The 21,124-nt window shown below is 45.8% G+C and overlaps 1 long non-coding RNA gene across 3 annotated transcripts in view; it reads right to left on the minus strand.

Moving 5' to 3' along the window:
• The window catches only part of LOC109285611 (uncharacterized), a 56,724-nt gene that overhangs the window by 24,019 nt on the left and 11,581 nt on the right, over positions 1-21,124 (minus strand). Inside the window, exon 3 of one of the 3 annotated variants that reach the window (XR_002093408.2) lies at positions 16,712-16,833. The exons of the other annotated variants lie outside the window; for them this stretch is intronic. This is a non-coding gene — a long non-coding RNA (uncharacterized LOC109285611). The remainder of the gene's footprint in view (positions 1-16,711; positions 16,834-21,124) is intronic. 3 annotated transcript variants of the gene reach the window in all.

Raw genomic sequence — 21,124 nt, forward strand, 5'->3', positions numbered from 1 at the left:
ACTCCCTGCATGCTTCATATAGGGAGGGCACCACCGTCTTGCTAAAGGTGGTGCGTGCAGGCATTTTGTAAAATGGGGCCAGAAGTGCTACGAACCAGCTGAACCCTGGCCACTCAACTAGGGAGAAGAGCTGGCTATTCAGAGCAAGCATCTCCCCAATGCTCTGGGTGATCTTGCTCGCCATGGGAATGCACGCCCCTTTCTGTCCACCTTTCCCGCACTGGTCCAGGGTGGCCTGCCTCTGTTTTGGGGGGAAGGAGGCTTTGGAGCGAGCGAGGGACTTCCCTTTTGGCACACTCGCACTGGTGCCAGGCTGAGCAGGAAGAAGGGCAAGAGGTTGCTGCCTCCTCAGATGCAGCAGCATCGCCGTGATGGAAAAGTGTCTCCCATTTTTGCCATGGCTCGTGTGCCTTCAGCAGTGCTGGCAGATGGCAAACCTGGAATCATCTGCCACCTCAAAATGATCCCACACTACGCTACTCCCCCGCTTCTGGCTTGAGACTGAGGATCCTGCCTTATCCCACTCCTCAGCAGGCTCAGACTCAACAGTAGGAGGAGCTGCCACAGCTGAGTCACTTGCCTCCACAACCTCAGCCTCCTCACTGGTTTCCAGAGACCTGGATCTAGGGGAAATTTGAGGGGTGTGGAGCACAAACTCTGATTCCCCCTCAATCCCCAGAATTGCTTAAGCCAGTGTGCTCAGCATCCCTGGTTCCAGCTCCAGCCCCTCCTCTGGCAGTGGGAGGCTTACGCTGAGAGATGACATTGGGGTGGAGGAGGCAGTGATTCCACTGCCAGTGCCCACTTCTGGACTGAGGAGAGGTGTTGCAGGTGCAGTGACGTTGGGTGCAGACACTGCTCCCAACTCCTTGCTTCCACTGGCAGCACTGATGTCATGGCTGCTTGGGAAGAGAATGCATCTGTGTTTGCAAGGGGGGGGGGGAGACTTGCAGCTGTAGCTCTCCCCCTACCCCCTCTCCCTCCCCTGCCAGAAGACCTGGCACCTGCCTTTCCAGCACACTTCACATTGATCTTTCCTGTGCTGCAAAAGGTCTGTGTGTGTGTCACTCCTTTTGTGTTGTTTGTTTTATTCCCTCTGTTGCGTGCATGCCCTGGACTCTTCTTTGATTGTTTGCTTCAGTGTTAAGAGCTATGTGAAAATTGTGTGCTGTCTGTCTGTCTTCTTCTCCTATGAATATCTGATTTTTCTTCTTTCTAGTGTGTGTGTGTGTGTGTGTGTGTGGGCATGTGTGCAATCTGTGTGCCTCCCTGCGCAGTGATGGATCACGCTGGCAGGGAAAACAGCTTTCTTTTTTCAACATTTGTACAAAAAAAAGAGCAAATATAAATTGAAAGAAAAGAATTGAATAGTACTAAGAGATGCTAAGCTAAACTCAGATAAGCTAAATCCTACCCAATCCTTTCTAACAACAAAAAGGAGCAGGCAAGTTCAACTACTGAGTAAAGCAAGAAAGCTGAGATGCCCGAGTCTGAGGGTACCTTTCTCACACAATTCCTGAGAGGGAACAAGCTAGCAAAAAGCACAGCATGCCTCCAAACAGAGGCTTTTATGCTGTTTCTAGGTCCCTCTCCCTAGACGCTGTCATTGGAAAGGTAGCCAGAGACAAATCCTTCTCACTGGCCACCTTCATATGTCAGTCTTCCCCCCCACTCTCCCTCCCTCCCCCACTCCCCCTCCTTCTAACTTTCACTTTCAGCATCCAAAGCTTGGCCGAAGCACTTCAGAATCTCCAAAGTGCTTTGGACAGCTTGAACAAACTGGCGCTTTGCTCCAGCCATGCTGCTTCGGACACCGAAGCGTCTGAAGCAGCCCCAGATTTGAAGAGTGATCCAAAGCCTCGCACAGTCCTAATGACCAGTGGTGTCCCCCAAGGCTCCATCCTTGGGCCTATACTCTTTAACATCTTTATTAATGATGTAGACATTGGTATCAGAAACAGACTGGCCAAGTTTGCTGATGACACCAAACTTTGTGGTAAAACATCCACACCTGAGGATAGTCTGGTGATCCAGGCCAACCGAGACAGGCTCAGAAAATGGGTGGACAAAACTCTGATGGCGTTCAACACTGAAAAATGCAAGGTACTCCGCCTTGGGGAAAAAAACCCTGCAGCACACTTATAGGCTCAGCAGTGTTATGCTTGCTAGCACCATGGCCCAAAGGGACTTGGGGGTCATGACTGACCACAAGATGAATATGAGCCACCAATGCGATGTCACAGCTGGTAAAGCAAACAAAACTCTGACTTACATTCCATAGATGCTTCTCAAGTAAATCCCAGGATGTCATCCTCCCACTGTACTCAGCCTTGGTGAAGTGGCAGCTGGAATACTGCATCCAATTTTGGGTTCCACAATTTTAAAAGGATGTGGAAAAGTTTGAGAGAGTCCAGAGTCAAGCCATGCACATGATCAGAGGGCAGGAGAACAGGCCCTATGATGAGAGACTGAGAGCCATGGGACTCTTCAGCCTGGAAAAGCACAGGCTTCCTGCCCCTGGGGCAGGTGGCTGGACTCGATCTTCCGAGGTCCTTTCCAACCCTAATGTCTCTGAAATCTATAATGCCTTTGCCTTTGGGCATGTCCATGATAGGCTTTATGCGATATGTGTCAGTAATTATATGTGCAAACTGGTCAGGTATAGCCTCCTAACTACTTCCACTTACATATATACCTATGAAAAATGTAGCATATTCAAAGAAACTAATGTTTCCTAAGTAATATAATCAATGAAAAATATTAGCCATATGCCAATCAGTTCCCCTATGACTGGTGGCAAAGTGGCTGCCCATGGTTTTTTTACATGTGCTCCGGGGCTAGGGAAGGCTGGGGGCACTTTAATTAGAGTCACTCTAATGAAAGCACTCACAGCATCTTGTGTATCAATGTCCCCACACTTCAAAATGGTGGCAGGGACTCTTTAACTAAAGCTTGCTCAATGACCTTTAGTTAAAGCATCCCCGCCACTATTTTGAAGTGCAGGGACACTGATATGTGAGTTGAGGAGACTGATTGGATCACGTTTATTAGCACACTCCAGCAGACTCAATTAATTGAACTGCTCTGACACACTGTAATTACAGCACATTGGAGCAGCCTCCCAGCATGTCTACAGGCACCTTTAGATTAGGCTATATCAATATGGCAGCTGCTCGCACCCCATCCTCTTTCAAAAGGGAAAAAATTTTAAGGAGCTGTCAGGCTGCCAGGAGCCTACTTCTAGTTGTATTTTTCTTAGCTATGAAGGAGCAGTTCCCTTTTACTTTTTGTTCCTCCTCCACTAGCTCTTTGTTGTACAGATTCAGCCTCCTTCAACCGAATGATGTACCCTGTCATTTCTTCTTGACTTGATAATATTGTATGCTGATATATTTTTGTGTAGATTTAATATGATAGTGGAATAGGTATAATCTCAATGTAGGCTGAGAAACATGAGAAGTTTGCTAACTATCCGTGCAGTGAGGATCTGGAACAGTTCCCCAGTAGGCCTAGTATAGGGAAGAAAGGTAAATTATTTTTAAAAAGGATTTTGATTAGTTTAGGAAAGGGATGATAGGATGTGGTTGCCTATGTTAACAACTAGCTTTGGTTCCCAGTGTGCGGGCCAGGAGCAGTCTGAGGCCTTCGGGGGGGCGCGGCGGGCTGTGGCCAGCAGCCCTGGCACGCGGGTCGGGGAATGCAGGCCAGCAGACTAGAATTAGGCACGGATGCATAGTGGTTGATTAAAGATTATTTTACTTACACCGTAGATGGTTGCGGTGCCAGCAGGAAAACTTGCTTGAGTTGCAGTTACAGATAGGAAAGAAGAGCGGACAAGAGTTCTAACCTCGCGAACTCTAGCCCAACCCAGCTGAAGGCTCTAAAATCGCGAGCCCGTCGAATCAACTGGAGAAAACAACTCGGAGAAGAGCTCTGGATACACACACACACAGAGTTTGCTAGGTTCCGTGGAACAAGCGCGCAGGGAAGGGGTTCGTCTAGGGATCGCGCTCGGCGACGGGTAGAGGCCAGAGGTTGATCAGACCCCTATAGCCTTCTTAAGGCACATGCTGGGTCCGTTAGGCTCCGCAGTGCTTAGAGTTCTTCACGAGACATGAAGTCCTCCTCCTCCACGAGATGGTTGTGGAGTCCTCCAACTTGGGCGGAAACCGCTCAAGCCTCTTATACGGCTAGCAAGCCAATCGCTAGCCACCACGTGGGAATAATTTAGAACTGGCCAATAGTAGGACACAAATTTGCATGTGGGTGGCGGGAACTCCTTTGCACCGTGCATTTATCTTTGCAACTGAGAAATGCACCCTGCAAAGAAAGCTCCTCGTGGCGGGAATAATTTAGCAGTGCCGAAGTGCACACACACAAAATCACACCCTTGGGTTGTGACACGCAGGAGTTCCCTTCCAGTCCAACATTCCGATATCTCTTCAATGACCCCAACAGCTGCTACAGGGGAAGCATGATGGGAAGCTCGAGAGTTGGTCTGACATTTGCAAACCCTACCCAGGAGGACTTTTCCTTTCCTTTTTAATATGAAAGACACCATGGCTGGTAAAGTGCTGCAAAGGATTTCTCCTGCTTTCTGGTAAGTTTTCACTGGACTTGCAGTTGTCAAAGAGGACTGTCTCTCTAAATCCCAATCACAAATTGTATAAGCAGTATCAATCTGGAGGTTAGATTTAAAGGGCTCTGTGTTTTCATATGTACAATGTAGCTGTTTTTAAAAATACTAAGATAATGCAAAAAAGCATTGGGTGTTTAACCAGATCCATGGCTCATGAAAAATAATGTACATCTCAGCAGAATTACAAACAAAAAGGGGAGCTCTGGGATGGAGTATCTCTGAGCAGCTCTGCACTTTCCCGCCCTTTTGCAGGGTGGCCTTTTATTAGCCCAGTGGTGCTCAACCTATCCAGCCCTACAGGCATTCTGAGTAGTGTGGGCGCAGTCCACAGACCAGATCCCATGCCACAGGGTTGGTCTGTGGGTGTGTTCCAGGTGCAGAGTGACCCCTCCCACCCCGTCCTTCCTCCCCACAGCCAGCTCCACCCATGAAGTGACCCTGCATGCCAGCACAATCTAACACATGGGGCTCCCCATGGGTCCGGAAATTTGGCAGCAGGGGAGCAGTGATTTACACTGCCATGCTTCCTGAAACATCAAATTTCCAGACCCATGGAAAGACCCCTGGGCCAGATGACAGCTCCGCAGGCCAGAGGTGGAGCACCACTGTATTAGCTTAATGTGACTCACAAGGGTGATGTTTGAAATGTGCTTTAACTTGGTAGGTGTCAGGCTACTTAAGCAAGACAGGAAGTGTAAAGAAACAGTGGCAGTATAGGTCCAGTAGAAAGTGAGTAAGTCAAGGTAAAGCCATGATAAAAAAGGAATGTGATTAGCACTTGAGTACAACTGAGGGAGAGGTGTGAATAAAATGGTACTTCAACTAGGAGGGGAGACTTCTTTTGGTAAAACATGTTTACAGAAGTCATGTTTCTGAAACTTGAAGGCTCTCTACATTGCAATGATTGTATTTCATGTAGCTAACTGTAAACTAGGAAGTCAAAGTACTACTAATAGTTACAAGAATTTGATGATCACTTCAACCTTAATGTCCAAGTATTTACATAGCATGGAAGAGCAGATATAAACATAGACTTGCAGGGTAGAGTTGAGCAGTGAGAGATTGCAAAACCAATAATAATAAAGGAAGGAAGGATTGCTGGAGTGACTTTATAACAAATCATAGAAAATTAGGGTTGGAAGGGACCTCAGGAGGTCATACAGTCCAACCCTCTGTTTAATGCAGGACCATTGCCAACTATCTAATCCCAGCCAAGGCTTTGTCTAGCTGGGTTTTAAAAACCTCCAAGGATGGAAATTCCACAGCCTCTCTGGGTAACCTATTCCAGTGCTTCACTACCCTCCTAGTGAGATTTTTTTTCCTAACAGCTAACCTAAACCTCCCTTGCTTCCACTTGAGACCATTGCTCTTTGTTCTGTCATTTGCCACTACTGACAACAGTATAGTCCCATTCTCTTTGGAAGCCCCCCTTCACGTAGTTGAAAGCAGCTATTAAATTCCCTCAGTCTTCTCTTCTCTAGACTAAATAAGCCAAGTTCCCTCAGCTTCTCCTCGAAAGTTATGTGCTCAGCTCCTAATCATTTTTGTTGCCTTCCGTTGGAATCTCCAATTTGTCCACACATTTTCTGTAGTGGGGGGCCCAAAACAGGACACATTAGTCCAGATGTTGCCTCACCAGTACTGAATAGAGGGGAATAATCACTTCCTTCAAGCTGCTGGAAACACTCCTGCTAATGCAGCCCAGTATGCCATTAGCTTTCTTTGCAACAAGGGTACACTGTTGGCTCATATTCAGCTTATTGTCCACTGTAACCAGCAGTTCCTTTTCTGCAGAGCTGCTGCTTAGCCAGTCAGTCCCAAGCCTGTAGAGATGCATGGGATTGTGTTCCATCCAATCCTCCCATTTGTCAAGGTATCTCAGAATCCTACCTTCCAGGGAATCCACAACTCCTCCCAGCTTGGTGTCATCGCTAAACTTGCTGAGGCTATACTCCATCCCATATTCCAGGTCATTGATAAAGATATTGAACAAAACTGGCCCCACAACTGAACCCTGGGGCATACCACTTGATACTGGCTGCCTACTAGACATCTAGGCATTGACTACTATCCTCTGAGCCCAATGATCAAGCCAGTTTTCTATCAACTTTGCAGGCCATTCATTCAGCCCGTACTTCCTTAGCTTGCTCCTGAGAATATTGTGGGAGGCTGTATCAAAAGCCTTCCTAAAGTCAAGAATATATCATGCCCACTGCTTGCCCTGGATCCACAGTGCCAGTCATCACAGCATAGAATCCATGTTGACTGTTCCTAATCACCTTATTCTCCTCCAAGTGCTTAGAAATGAATTCCTTGAGGACCTGGTCTATGATTTTTCCAGGGACTGAGGAAAGGCTGACCAGTCTGTAATTCCCTGGATCCACCTTCTTCCCTTTCTTAAAGATGGGCACTATATTTGCCTTTTCCCAATCATCCAAGACCTCTCTCAATCACCATAAGTTTTCAAAGATAATGGCCAGTGGCTCTACAATCACATCAGCCAACTCCCTCAGCACTCTCAGGTACATCTGTCTGGCCCCAAGGCCATGTACATCTCCAGCTTTTCCACATAGTCCCTAACCTGTCATTTTGCTACTCAAGGCTGCTCACCTTCTCTCCAAACTATGCTGACAGGTGCAGTAGTCTGGGAGCTGACCTCACTGATGAAGACTGAAGTAAAAAAGGCATTGAGTACTTCAACCTTTTCTGTATCCTCCATCACTAGATTATCTCCTCTATCTAGTAATGAATCCACAGTTTTCCTTATCTTCCTCTTGTTGCTGACATACTTACAGAAACCTTTATGATTACCCTTCATGTCCCTTGTTAGCTGCAACTCCAATTGCACTTTCACCTTCCTGATTTCATCCTGTTTTCATGGGGAGAGTTTAGACTATTTAGACCTAACTGTGGAGGAGGTCATTGGCTGTTGTACAGAAAAATCTGTTCCCATAGATTCATAGATGTTAGGGTCGGAAGGGACCTCAATAGATCATCGAGTCCAACCCCCTGCATAGGCAGGAAAGAGTGCTGGGTCTAGATGACCCCAGCTAGATGCTTATCTAACCTCCTCTTGAAGACCCCCAGGGTAGGGGAGAGCACCACCTCCCTTGGGAGCCCATTCCAGACCTTGGCCACTCTAACCGTGAAGAAGATCTTCCTAATGTCCAATCTAAATCTGCTCTCTGCTAGCTTGTGGCCATTATTTCTTGTAACCCCCGGGGGCACCTTGGTGAATAAACACTCACCAATTCCCTTCTGTGCCCCTGTGATAAACTTATAGGCAGCCACAAGATCGCCTCTCAACCTTCTCTTGCGGAGGCTGAAAAGGTCCGGGTTCTCTAGTCTCTCCTCGTAGGGCTTGGTCTGCCGGCCCTTAACCATATGAGTGGCCCTTCTCTGGACCCTCTCCAGGTTATCCGCATCCCTCTTGAAGTGCAGCACCCAGAATTGCACGCAGTACTCCAACTGCGGTCTGACCAGTGCCCAATAGAGGGGAAGTATCACCTCCTTGGACCTATTCGTCATGCATCTGCTGATGCACGATAAAGTGCCATTGGCTTTTCTGATGGCTTCGTCACACTGCCGACTCATGTTCATCTTGGAGTCCACTAGGACTCCAAGATCCCTTTCCACTTCCGTGCCACCCAGCAGGTCATTCCCTAGGCTGTAGGTATGCTGGACATTTTTCCTCCCTAGGTGCAGCACTTTGCATTTCTCCTTGTTGAAATGCATTCTGTTGTTTTCTGCCCACTTGTCCAACCTGTCCAGGTCTGCTTGCAGCTGTTCCCTGCCCTCCGGCATGTCCACTTCTCCCCATAGCTTTGTGTCATCTGCAAACTTGGACAGAGTACATTTCACTCCCTCGTCCAAGTCGCTGATGAAGACTTAAATGAAGACATCTTATCCAGTCCCAGTAACACACTGATAAGGCATTAAAATGTGACTGTTCCTTGGTCATCAATATTATCATCTAGTATTTAAAAGTCTTTTCTAGATGCAAATGATAGCTGTGTGTAATATACAGGTAACAGGAATAAAAGTAATAAAAACAATTACTCTGTGTGTGTGTGTGTGTCTATAGTAATAATTAATCTGTTGTCACCATCTCTCTTGCTTTTTATTTGCCAGGTGTCTCCATGTTCAGCCACATGAATACAGTCATTACAAGTGCCATTTGGTGAACAGTGTCTCATCTTATCCTAACGTATATTTTGGGAAGGTGGAAAGGATTTAGGGAGGACAAATCTCAGTGTTCTATTGTTCTTTGTATTGCCATTCCTACCCAAACTTTTCTTTGTTGGTAATCATAATTTTCTTATTACTCAGCACATTTCATAGATTCATAGATGTTAGGGTTGGAAGGGACCTCAATAGATCATCGAGTTTGACCCCCTGCATAGGCAGTAAAGTGTGCTGGGTTCAGATGACCCCAGCCGGATGCCTATCTAACCTCCTCTTGAAGACCCCCAGGGTAGGGAAGAGCACCACCTCCCTTGGGAGCCCATTCCAGATTTTGGCCACTCTAACTGTGAAAAAGTTCTTCCTAATGTCCAGTCTAAATCTGCTCTCTGCTAGCTTGTGGCCATTGTTTCTTGTAACCCCCGGGGGAGCCTTGATGAATAAATACTCACCAATTCCTTTCTGTGCCCCCGTGATGAACTTATAGGCAGCCACAAGCTCGCCTCTCAACCTTCTCTTGTGGAGGCTGAAGAGGACCAGGTGCCCTAGTCTCTCCTCGTAGGGCTTGGCCTGCAAGCCCTTAACCATACGAGTGACCCTTCTCTGGACCCTCTCCAAGCTATCCACAGCCCTCTTAAAGTGTGGTGCCCAAAACAGGACGCAGTATTCCAACTGCGGTCTGACTAGTGCCCGATAGAAGGGAAGTATCACCTCCTTGGTTCTGATTGTCATACACCTGCTGGTGCATGATAAAGTGCAGTTAGCTTTGCTGATGACTTCATCACACTGACGACTCATGTTCATCTTAGAGTCCACCAGGACTCCAAGATACCTTTCCACTTCCATGCTGCTGAGCAGGTAATTTCCTAAGCAGTAGGTGTACTGGACATTTTTCCTCTCCAGGTGCAGCACCTTGGATTTCTCCTTGTTAAATTGCATTCTATTGTTTTCTGCCCATTTGTCCAACCTGTTCAGGTCTGCCTGTAGCTGTTCCCTGCCCTCCAGTGTGTCCACTTCTCCCGACAGTTTTGTATCTTCCACAAACTTGGACAGAGTACACTTCACTCCCTCATCCAAGTCACTGATGAAGACATTGAAGAATATCGGTCCAAAGACCGAGCCCTGCGGGACCCCACTGCCCACGTCCTTCCAGGTCGATACCGACCTGTCCACCACCACTCTCTGGGTACGACCCTCTAGCCAGTTTGCCACCCACCGGACAGTGTAATCATCCAAGTCACAGCCTCTTCATTGCTCGCCAGTATGGGGTGGGATACCATATCAAAGGCCTTCCTGAAGTCTAAGTAAATTATATCTACCCCTACTCCTGCATCCAGGTGTTTTGTAACCCGATCATAAAAAGAGACTAGATTAGTCAGGCATGATCTACCTGCTACAAACCCATGCTGGTTTCCCCTCAGCATAATATTTCCTGCTGGGCTCTCACATACTTAATAATCTTTTCAAAGACTTTACCAAGGATATAGGTGAAACTGACTGGCCTGTAGCTGCTTGTATCCTCCTTCCTCCCCTTCTTGAAAATAGGGACCACATTGGCCCTTTTCCAGTCCTCCGGAACCTGGCACGTATGCCACGAGTGCTCAAATATTCTTGCCAGTGGCTGTGCAATGACATCAGCCAGTGCCTTCAGTACCCTTGGATGGAGCTCATCCAGGCCTGCCAACTTAAATGCATCCAGTCCTTCCAAGTGACTCTGTAACATCTCAGGGTCAATGCTTGGTAGTCTGGCGCCCTCTACAATCCCATTGTGAGACTTGTTTTGCCCCTCATTTAGGAATACTGAGGCAAAGAACTCATTGAGGAGTTCGGCCTTGTCCCCCCTGTCTGTCACCAATTGCTTTTGCCCATTCAGTAGTGGTCCTATACCGCCCTGGGCCTTCCTTTTACTCCCTATGTATCTGAAAAACAATTTTTTGTTATCCTTAACTAGGGATGCCATCCTCAGCTCCATGGTAGCTTTGGCCTTTCTAATTGCCTCCCTACATCTGCAAGCTGAGGAGGCATACTCCTCTTTAGTAATTTCTCCCTGTTTCTACTGCTTATATGCCCCCCTTTTTTCCCTTAGGCTGCTCTGGACTTCTCTGGTCAGCCAAGGAAGCCTCTTGGCCCCTTTCCCCCTTTTTCCCCCGCATCGAGATCATCTCCTTCAGTGCCTGAAGGATCACTTCCTTAAGGTAAAGCCACCCTTCCTGGGCTCCTATCTCACCAAATCTCTTACCCTGCAGTGCATCATTGACTACTTGCCTGAGCTCGCTGAAGTCAGCTTTCCTAAAGTCTAGCACTTCCACCCCACTAGTTACCTTTCCCACTCTATGCCTTATGGTGAATTCTATTATTTGGTGACCATTGTCCCCCAGGTGACTGCTGATTTGTAGGTCCCTGTGGCAGGGCACTGTGTGTGCCTGCCACTTTAAGGGCCTGGAGCTGGCAGCCACCAGGTGCCTGATGAGGGCAGCCATTTTGAGTCAGGGGCTGTCCATATAAACAGGGCAGTTCAGCTGCTGGAGGCCAGGCAACAACATCGCCTGGCTGGGGGGCTGCAGATCTAAATCTAGAGGTAAGGGAGGAGCTGTAGGGGATGGTAAGGAGGCTCCTGGTCCTGGGCATGACCTAAAACTGCACCGTGCTGGGAGTGGGTGGCCTGGTGGAGCTCTCAGTGGTGCAGGAGCCCCCAGGAAATGCCAGGCCAGTAACCACCCCGGTGAAAGACGGGTCGGGGCACCTTAACCCCTAGCCCCCACCACCGGGTGGGTAACCCCTGTGTTTGTAGGGCCCAGAGGGCAGACCCCAGGAGAGAGAGAAGGGCTAAAGACTCAACCTGATCAAGAGAGTACCCTTGACTGGCCCATGCTGGGGCCAGGACCAGAATGGTCAAAAGGACCAGGGGCCCACGGCAAGGGATGTCCAAGAGCCGGGGGCCTGGGGTCCTGACTGGCCTGGAGGTGGGCCAGGGCTGGTAGCCAAAGGTCCCAGGGGGACCACACCCGAGAGGGGAAAATAGTTTCAGGGAGCTAGGTAGCCTGAATGAAGGTGGGGTAGGCCGCCTGAATGGAAGGATGTCGGAGGGGTCCTGATAGGCAGATTCTGGGGCCCAGTGTAGGGGCTAGTGATTGATAAGAACACCTAGATGTCATCTGCGATGCTTGGGCTACGGTATAGGGGAGGAAAGGAGCTGCAGAGAGCGCCCTCTGGCATCAGGAAAGCAAAATGGGCAGCCTCCTGCTTAATTGACATCTATTAATTAATCAATCAACATCAAGGCGTGGCGGACGAGAAGGCGGGTGGTTGGCCCAAAAACAGGTGGGCAGGCCACGGAGATCGGCCCCGAGCAGGCCCTCTGTTACAGTCCCCTACCATGTCAACCCCTGTTGCCAATACCAGGTCCAGTAAGGCCTTCCCCCTCTTGGGACCATGTACCTCCTGCATCAGGTGGAGGTCCTGCACGCAGGATAGGAACCTGCGTGAACAGTGGGAATTTGCTGTCTGCATCTCCCAGCAGATGTCAGGGTAATTTAGGTCCCCCATGACTACCGCTTCCCTAGTCTTTATGGTCTCTGAGAGTTGCCTCAGGAGTTCCAAAATCTAGTTCTTCCCCTTGGTGTGGGGGTCTGTAGCAGACCCCTACCACCAAATCCCTTTCCCCTTGACCTCCATGTATCCTAACCCACAATCCTTCTACTTTCTCCTCCTCCAATTTCATTTTGATATGGGTCGTTGTATAATGCTCCTTGATATAGAGCGCAACCCTTCCCCCTCTTCTCCCTACCCTATCCTTTCTGTACAGCTTATAGACCTCAATGTGTACTGCCCAGTCATGGGTAGAGTCCCACCAGGTTTCTGTTAACCCCACTAAGTCATGTTTTCTGCAAGCAGGGGCGTTAGTTCATCCTGCTTGTTCCCCATGCTCCTAGCATTAGTGTATAGGCACTTGAGCCTATTTCTATAAGTTAAAGGTTTTAGAAACCCTTACACATGGTCAAAACTGCAAGATTGGTGCTCTATTTGTAGGCATGTCCATAACTTTGCATATGAGAGGAGTCCCACTGAAATTAATGGGATTACTCACTGCATCTGGTGAAGTCTAGAATAAAAAAAAATTAGATTGCAAGTACAAGATTGTGGTTGAAAATATCTTACTTACCTACAGAATGAGGGCTTCAATTGTACCAGTAAGTGTGGTATTCTAACACTTCTCTGTAACTGAAGATTTTATCCAGTATTTCAGCTTCCCTTTAAAAAATGCTTGTAGCTGTTATGGTTATAAAAAATACTTAAAAAAAATTAAGCTAGCTGTGAAGAACCAGTAGTCTACCTGATTCTGCAGAGTACCTGGATTCAGTGCTCAGAAAAATATGAACTCTCTTGGTCACTGTGAAAAATGCCTCATTCTTGTGCCATAGGTAGGTGATGTTTGAAAGATACTACCACTTTTTTCTCCCTTTTCACCTTCAGTAAAAAAAACTGGAGAAGTCCAGGGAGCCCCAGAATCGTGTATAAACCCCTCCAGGGGGCTTGATACTGAAGGAATCTTGTGGAGTCCGCAGATGTTTTACGGTTGTATTTTGAACATCTGTAAAATCCTCAGAGTACCTCCGTTTTGGCGAGTCCCATGAGCAGAGCTTATTTCATCAGTGGAGACTGGATGAATGTCCCCACCTTTCCCTCCTCCCTTCCACAGGTTCATTTTTTATACAGACTAGGAGAAATTATCCTATCCTATCATTCCTAATCAGTGTGCTTCAACTATACCTGGGAAAAGCTCCCCCCACCCCCCCAACAAAAAAAATCTAATGTCCTTGATCCATTAAATCTTTGGCCTGTCAAACTGAGACAATTAACACAAGAAAGTAGTTGCAATGTGGACATCTACCACCTTGCACCTGGCTTGAAATTGTAAACCACCAGTTCATATTACCCAGGACACACCTGTCAATCAATAACAGCCTGCACTCAAAGCTAACCTAGTTTGAATTAGAATCAATGACCAAAGCTTCAATCTGGAAACATATAGGCATACATGTAGGCAGACCCTGTGCCTGAGCAGAAGTGTATTGACTGCAAATCCAGTGGTAGGGGTGATGCTGTCAAAAAGAATGGTCCCAGGTCTCCTCACCAATCCCCTGGCTGTTCCAGTCTTATGAACATGCAGTAGAATGTAATTTTTATTAGCTCAGAATGTCTATAGCCTCCAGGCTTACCGGAAGATAAAGAGCTCCTGCATCAAATTAAAAATAAAACTTATAATAGAGCCCTGGAAATGTGTTTAAAAATAGTAGTAAATTTTTATCTGTCTTTGCCCCTTGGGCTTTTCTGCTTCTAAATGAGAATAGCAGCCCTTCACAGCTTAAAAGCTGTCAGACTGATGTAGCACTTAGGTTAGTGCCATCACCTAAGAAACTTTCATATGTTCTCATTCCAGAGCTGAACTGACTCCATAAGCACTGGAACTTCCTCTCGCTTACATGTCCTTACAAAAGCTTCTTCTTGCAGTCACTGGAGAAAACATGATTGCCTGTCTGAAAATTACCTCCTTTCCTGGTAGTATCTTACAGTTCTGTAGCTGCATCCAAATAGAAGCAGTCAAAACCACATGCAGAAATAGCTCATTACTGAAATGAGGCTAATATCAGGCAATAAGCATGCTGCATAGCAGAAAACGTCTATTCTTAGAAGAGCACTGTAGGAGCTTTAATATCTACAAAGGGGCTTGGTTTTTAAGGGCTCATTCAACACACTCCACACAATGTGTTGTGCCTGAGCTTATTGAAAGGATAAAAGTATTTGTTACAATACTTTACAACCTCATAGATAGGGCCCTACCAAATTCATGAAGTGGGCTGTACTGTGGCTCCTTTAATCTTGCAAGTTCCCCCACACATGCCCCTCACCACTGATGAGTGAAGGGGGCCCATCTTGCAGCTCACTCCTGATCAACAGGGAAGCAAAAACCGTGATTTTAAATATGGTGCCACTGTTGCCTCCCCACCAGTCAGCAGCAAGCAGCGGGGCCACTGGGGCCTCTTGGCCAATCAGCAGCGGGGGGCAAAAACAGCACCATATTTAAAACCGCAGTTTTCACTTCCCCACCAATCGGGAGTGAGCCTCAAGCAGGGCCCTTCCACCAATCAGTGGCGGCGGGGGGGGGGGACGGTGTAATGTGCAGCATTTGGGGACACCTTCAAAATTAAAGGAGCTGCAGTGCAGCTCATTTCCACCATGAATTCAGTACTGGCCAACTCATAGTTACCACAAACACTAATTATTCCTCACCTTCAGGTGGAGGATATTAGCTAAGCATTATCACCAGCCCTCATTCCCCCCGGTGTGCAGGTGGGGATATGGGGTACCTGATAGATTGATTTGCTTCAAGTCAGACTGTGAATGAGTAGTGAAATAAAGAAAAATCAATTCCTAATTTAAAGCCATGCACTCAGTCCATTAGACTTCACAGCCTCCACTAGGAGTTAAGTGACTCTAGCAATGAGGGAGATTAAAGCCCCTAGACATTTTTACTAAGCTTTTGCAACTAATACAATGCAGGGGGAAATAAGGTATACTGTAGTTGGAAGTTACAGTAAGTGGAATAAGGTTTACTGTAACTGTATTTGAAATCTTTCTTTAATGAGAAAGTCTTGCTTTAAGTCTGTTTTAACTTACTAACTTTGTAATGGTTAACTTTCCATTGCTCATGAGGAAACAAATTGCTGTAATGCCATTGGTTTCTAGTTCTTTAAATATACCAAAGTTAAACAAGTAAGCATTTTCCTACAGCTCAGTTACATTTTTACTAATCCCTTGTATGGCAGTAGTTAAAATCTTCCAGTAAGTGAATAGAAGACGGAAACAGATAAGCAAAATGTAAGTCTAATCTGAAGTGTCAAACAACAAAGCACTTAGGCTCATGGTTAACTTTAACTTTCTAGTTGAACTTTAATGTTCACCCATGTTTGAAATCAACTTTTCTTACTTTCCAGGGGAGCACAGTTAAGTCAATGCTGTACATGTTTTAAAATCCCATGCTAAAATTTGAGAAAGAAGATTGACTGGATTGGTGTAGCATGATTCTAATCTGACTATCTCCTGGGTTTGTTCCAATTTAGCTTGTGGAACTGCATTCCCTCTGATCCCTCTCCCATGTCTATCTATTGCTTCTCTTCTGTCTGTCCCGCCACACCTAGTATAAGAGAGAATTTCTGTACAGCCCCTGCCCTCTGGCAAAAGACATCCTATGTCTCTTGGACATAATTATGTTCCTCTATTGTCAGATCTCAGCTGAAAGCATCTCCTTCCTTATCAATACCCCTTAGTATTTCTCTCTCTGTACTGTGAGAGTTTAACTTTTTATAATTGTATTCGACTATAAAACATATGGGGATCCAGTTTATAAAAGAGATGAAATATAAAATCATGCTATTCCGTATTCATTATCCTCAGTCATTACTCTTAAATAAAGAACACTTTCAGTTGCAGGGCACGGTATCTTCACCTCCTGTGAGCTACAATCTTAACCATTAATCTATGTTGTGGGTACCATGTTTTATCAAGGCTCCTGTTTGGTACTATGTTATGTATGTCTGGAATATAGTCTGGAACTCAGTTTACACTAAAATAAGTTGTAGGCTCAGCATTACATTGCTATGCAGTCCGAAGCAAGGAACTATATATAGATGTGGGACTATTCTGTAATAATTGATTAATACAACATGGTGACCTGGTTGTTGCAGAATTTGCAGTAGAAATATATTTGGTTTATTGTAACAGCAGACCGCTGGGGAAAGGAGGAGAAAATAAAAGACTAATTTGAGATGAGACAATTCCCAGTAAGAGGTAGCTAAGAAGTGCCTGATTTATTAACTATCAAAAACTTACTTCCCAGCTCTAGCCAATCCATATACAGTATCTTGTTTTGCCAATACTGTGAACCAGCTGATGAAGATGACCTCAAAATTCTCCTCTTCCCAGAGGTTAGAGCATTGCTAGAGAAGTGTGTGCTGGAACAGAACATTCAAGAGGTCAGGGAGTAGGGAAAAACAGTGTTTAGATGTGTAGTTGTTTAGTTGTTTTAAAGTCTTTTTTCCCTACATTGTGTTTTGTGGTTACTGTTAAGGTTAAACAGTGCTTTGGTTTAAGGAAGTGTCTAATCACTTACTGTACCTCAGAACCAAGCCTGCTGGGTAAGCCGGCCCAACATACAGAATACTATAGCCAAGGGCCCAGCTTGCAAGTGGCAGAATGGCAAATTGTACTCTGAGAAAGGTAAAAGGCGCAAGGCCTGGTACCTCCAGGCTGCACTTAGAGAAACTAGCAAGAGATCAGAGGTGCGGCTGCCCCTGCTCCCCTTGCAACCATGGCACTATGTAATAACCACAGACAGAATTCACTCTGTACACAGTCACAGTTCCCTTAAGCATTGTTTTGTCTTTGTACTAGTTCTCCATGCAGGGGTCCCCCCAGAGTATTGATGTTAAAGCCTCCCTTCATATTGCTTTACAGACTTTTATCATATACAGTAGGGAGGAGAATGTTTATTTTTCACACCCACTCAATTACACAAGATTTCCTTTCCAAGCAGGCTGATTATGCAGGTTATCAGTAAAGATTACTAAATTCTGAGATGGAGCAGGACATTTTTTTCCATATTATGGCACACTGTACTAGTTACATAATACATATTACATAATTATTGGAGATAAAACAACGCAATTCCTTCCCTTTGGGAAGCCTTGTCATTATTATAATCTATAATGACTGAATATATTAATTGGTAATTATATAATAATACTTTTGAAGGCAAAGCAATAAACAATCATTCTAGTCTAAATGTCCTTGGACCATCTGCTGAATGGAGTAATTCAAACAAATCCATAGCACATTCCATAGAACCAAGTTCATCATTAAAATGTTCCAGAGACTATCCACTGTTTCCAGCCCTTGCCATAACAAAACAGTCATCTCTGTCACTGATACTCCTCTTACAAAAGAACAAGGTTACAGAAAATGTAAGTATTGTAAACAGGAATGCTAAAGACCCTCTAATCTACAACAAGGTTGTAGTGGGAACTTTTATGATTGGGCTGAAGTCACAAACATAATTTCTCCTCCCAAGAACAGAGCCTATAAACTACCCAACTAGCAAATTATAATCAGGGTGAACCACACCTGAGCTGGCATGTTGGCAGTTCCTTCTACCTCAGTCACACACACTCCATTCAGAGGGAAGGTTTATATCAATAGTCAATGTAGCAGGTGTTCTGAGATTTTGCTGTCAATTGGCATTGTTCCCAGATTGAAAAAAATTAACCTCTTTTATGCCTGAGTTTACCCACCTAGCAAATAACAAGTATGTTGGGAAGTAGTTTGAGCTCTTTGCATGCATATTCTTACAAAAGTGCTCTGTATTTTTATTCAGAAATTTATTCGGTAGCATATTTTTATTAGCATTTTTCCTTTCTTAATCCCCTTCTGTCTTTTTGTCTCCAGTTTGAAATGTATTAGTTGCTCTGGACACAAGCATGTCATTTTTGTCATTCTATAATGACCCCAGTGCAATTACTGTTCATTGACAATCCCTCTGGTTTGTTTTCTTACCTGGATGGTTTTGTTAGGTTCCTAATGCAGAACCAGTGTATCACTCCAAAAAAAACAGCTCAAGCACAGGTAAAGTTTTATCAGAAGTTTGGGGGTATAAGGTGCATAGAAAATATGAATGATGAATCTTACATTTACTTAGCTTCTTGCACCTAGAACATTCTCTGCAAAGATTATGCTAGAGCATGACTTAGCTAAAATACTATTGGAAATCCACTGATTTTTTTCCACAGTTTTTGTCATCTCAAATAGTCCTTTACCAGTGCCTGAGCATGTTTACACTATAAAGTGCCTCTTCAAGTTATATGTGCAAGCTCATGAGAACAACTTTTAAATTACAGCTGTTTTGCTTGGTTGTTTTATTTACGGTTAATTGGAATAACCGCTCCCCTAATTTATAACCCCTTTCTTACCCCTTTCATCTTGGCATGAGTGCAAGTACAGTTTTACTGCCAGATTGAATTCATTTTTTTTTCCTATTTAACATGCTTTGACATAACTAAAAAGGCATTTTGATTAATTTTTTGCCTGAGGGAGAGGAAAGGGAGTGTAGGAGTTAGTTTCTGCGTGAATTGACTAGTTCGGGCTTTCAGCTTATTTATTGCTATGTTCATGGACATGCATGTTATACATAATGATAACCCAAGAAATATTTCTAACCTGTATGCATTGCAAATTCTTGTGAAAGGCGGCTCCACCTGGAGCGGCCAGATAGGAAAGACCCACATATTTTGTTGAAACAGGAAGGCGCTCTTGTTGAGCACAGTGTCTCAGGTCAGCCGTTTCCTCCTCTTCCCTCTTCCGAGCAGCAGTTTTTTCAACAAAGTGTTGGTGGCTGAGGGAAATTGTTATACCCTCTTGTTGCAGCAGCAGTATATCATCTTATGCAGAGGTATGCAAAATATGGCCCATGGGCTGGATCTTGCCCACCAACAGATTCAATCTGCCCTGGAGATGGACAGCTGCCAATTTATTGGATCTGGCCTGCTAGCAGCCAGTAGCTCCAGCTGCCGCATGGTGCTGGGTGAGCGGGCGGGACTGCTTCTGCCCAACAGCATCAGGCATCAGCTGTGGACCTGGGTGGGGCTTCCCTGGTAGCAGGCAGGTGACAGCATTAGCTGTGGACACTGCCAATAGCCACAGGAGCCCAGACCCAGCTGCCTGCCAGCAGCATCCACAGCTGATGCTGCTGCCCTTCTGGCACAGTGGAACCTCCTTTCTAGAAGCCTGAACCAGAACCTGCCAGCAGAGTTAGCTATGGACCCAGGCAGGAGTTGCTGTCATGCCTGGCAGGCAGCAGTGTCAGCTGTAACATCACCAGCAGGTTCTGCATCAAGGCTCCAGAACCTGTCAGCTGTCCCCACAGCTGACACTGCCACCCACCCAGCATGGCAGCAGCTCCTGCCTGGGACCACAGCTAATGCTACTGGCAGGTTCTGGGTCAGGGGTCTGGGTGGGAGCTTCCACTGTGCCAGGATGGTGGTAGCAACAGCTGTGGATGCCACTGGCAGGTTCTGTATCCAGGTTCCTGAACCTTATGGCAGCATCCACAGGTGACGCTGCTGCCTGCCTGCTGTAGTGAACTACAGCTCTAGTAGATTTGGAAGAAGGGGGATGGGAAGAGAGACAGAGAGAAAAGAAGAGACATGGAAGAGAAGAGAAGGATAGGGAGAGAGAGGGGAGAAGAAAGAGAGAGAGAAAAGAGACCGACAGCGAGAAGAGACGAGAGAGATGGATGTGGCTCTCAACAGGTCCCTGAACTCATTGAGCGGCCCTCCAGCCAGAATAATTGCCCACCCCGATCTAATGGCTGAAGTAGGATCAATGGAATCTAGTCTATGAAAGGATTTTCCGCTTGTCCCATTTGCCTTTGTATAGCTACTTGAACTATTTATTGCCTGCTCTTGTTGGCCAACAAGGCCACAGTGCCCTCTTGCAGGAGAGAGTATAGTTTTCCCACTTGTGGAATAGGAACACCTGTGAGTCAAGAGGATACTGGAGCTTAGGTCCCCTCCTGCCTCCAGTGTGGACTCAATGTAGTGAGGAAGAAAGAGAAGCTGTGTGTGTCCAGCACTGCTCACTATTCTGGACACACATAGGTCAAATTAGAGAGCCTGTTCTGTGAAACCAATATAGATCTACTTCATGAAATGAAGGAGAAGGTAAGGAAGCAGTGAAGCCACACTACACCTCTACTTCTCTCTTGGAAGGGGTGGCGATGCATCAGCCTATTTTCTAGTGAAGGTGCATCATGGGAAATGTAGTCTGGCTAGAAAGCCTGGACAGTGAGGTAGCGAGTTGTGTTAGTCTGAAATCAAGCAGGCTGGGTAGATGAAGATAGAAAGCCTGGCACATAGAGAATGAAAACAAAAGAAGTCTGAGCTACAGCCTCCATGTGGTACCGTTTTCAATTAAAACATTTTTGGTCTTCAGCCAAATTTTTTTCCATTTTTGAGTGTTCAAGAAAATAGTTACATTTTCCAGGAAAAGTAGACATAAAAGTTTTGTTTGGCAAAAAGAAAAAAAGGGGGAGGGGGAAGGGAACTTTTTGGTCAAAAATGGCTTTGGTGGAATTTTTTTAGCTAGCTTAAGACATAACCTCTAATCGCTCATTTTTAAGTAACCATTCTCTTAATTAATAATTTTTGTATAGGTTATTAGTAAAAGATACGGATGAAAATACAACATGATGAG

Source organism: Alligator mississippiensis, chromosome 6 (genome assembly GCF_030867095.1).
Source record: "Alligator mississippiensis isolate rAllMis1 chromosome 6, rAllMis1, whole genome shotgun sequence".
NCBI classification, from domain to species: domain Eukaryota; kingdom Metazoa; phylum Chordata; order Crocodylia; family Alligatoridae; genus Alligator; species Alligator mississippiensis.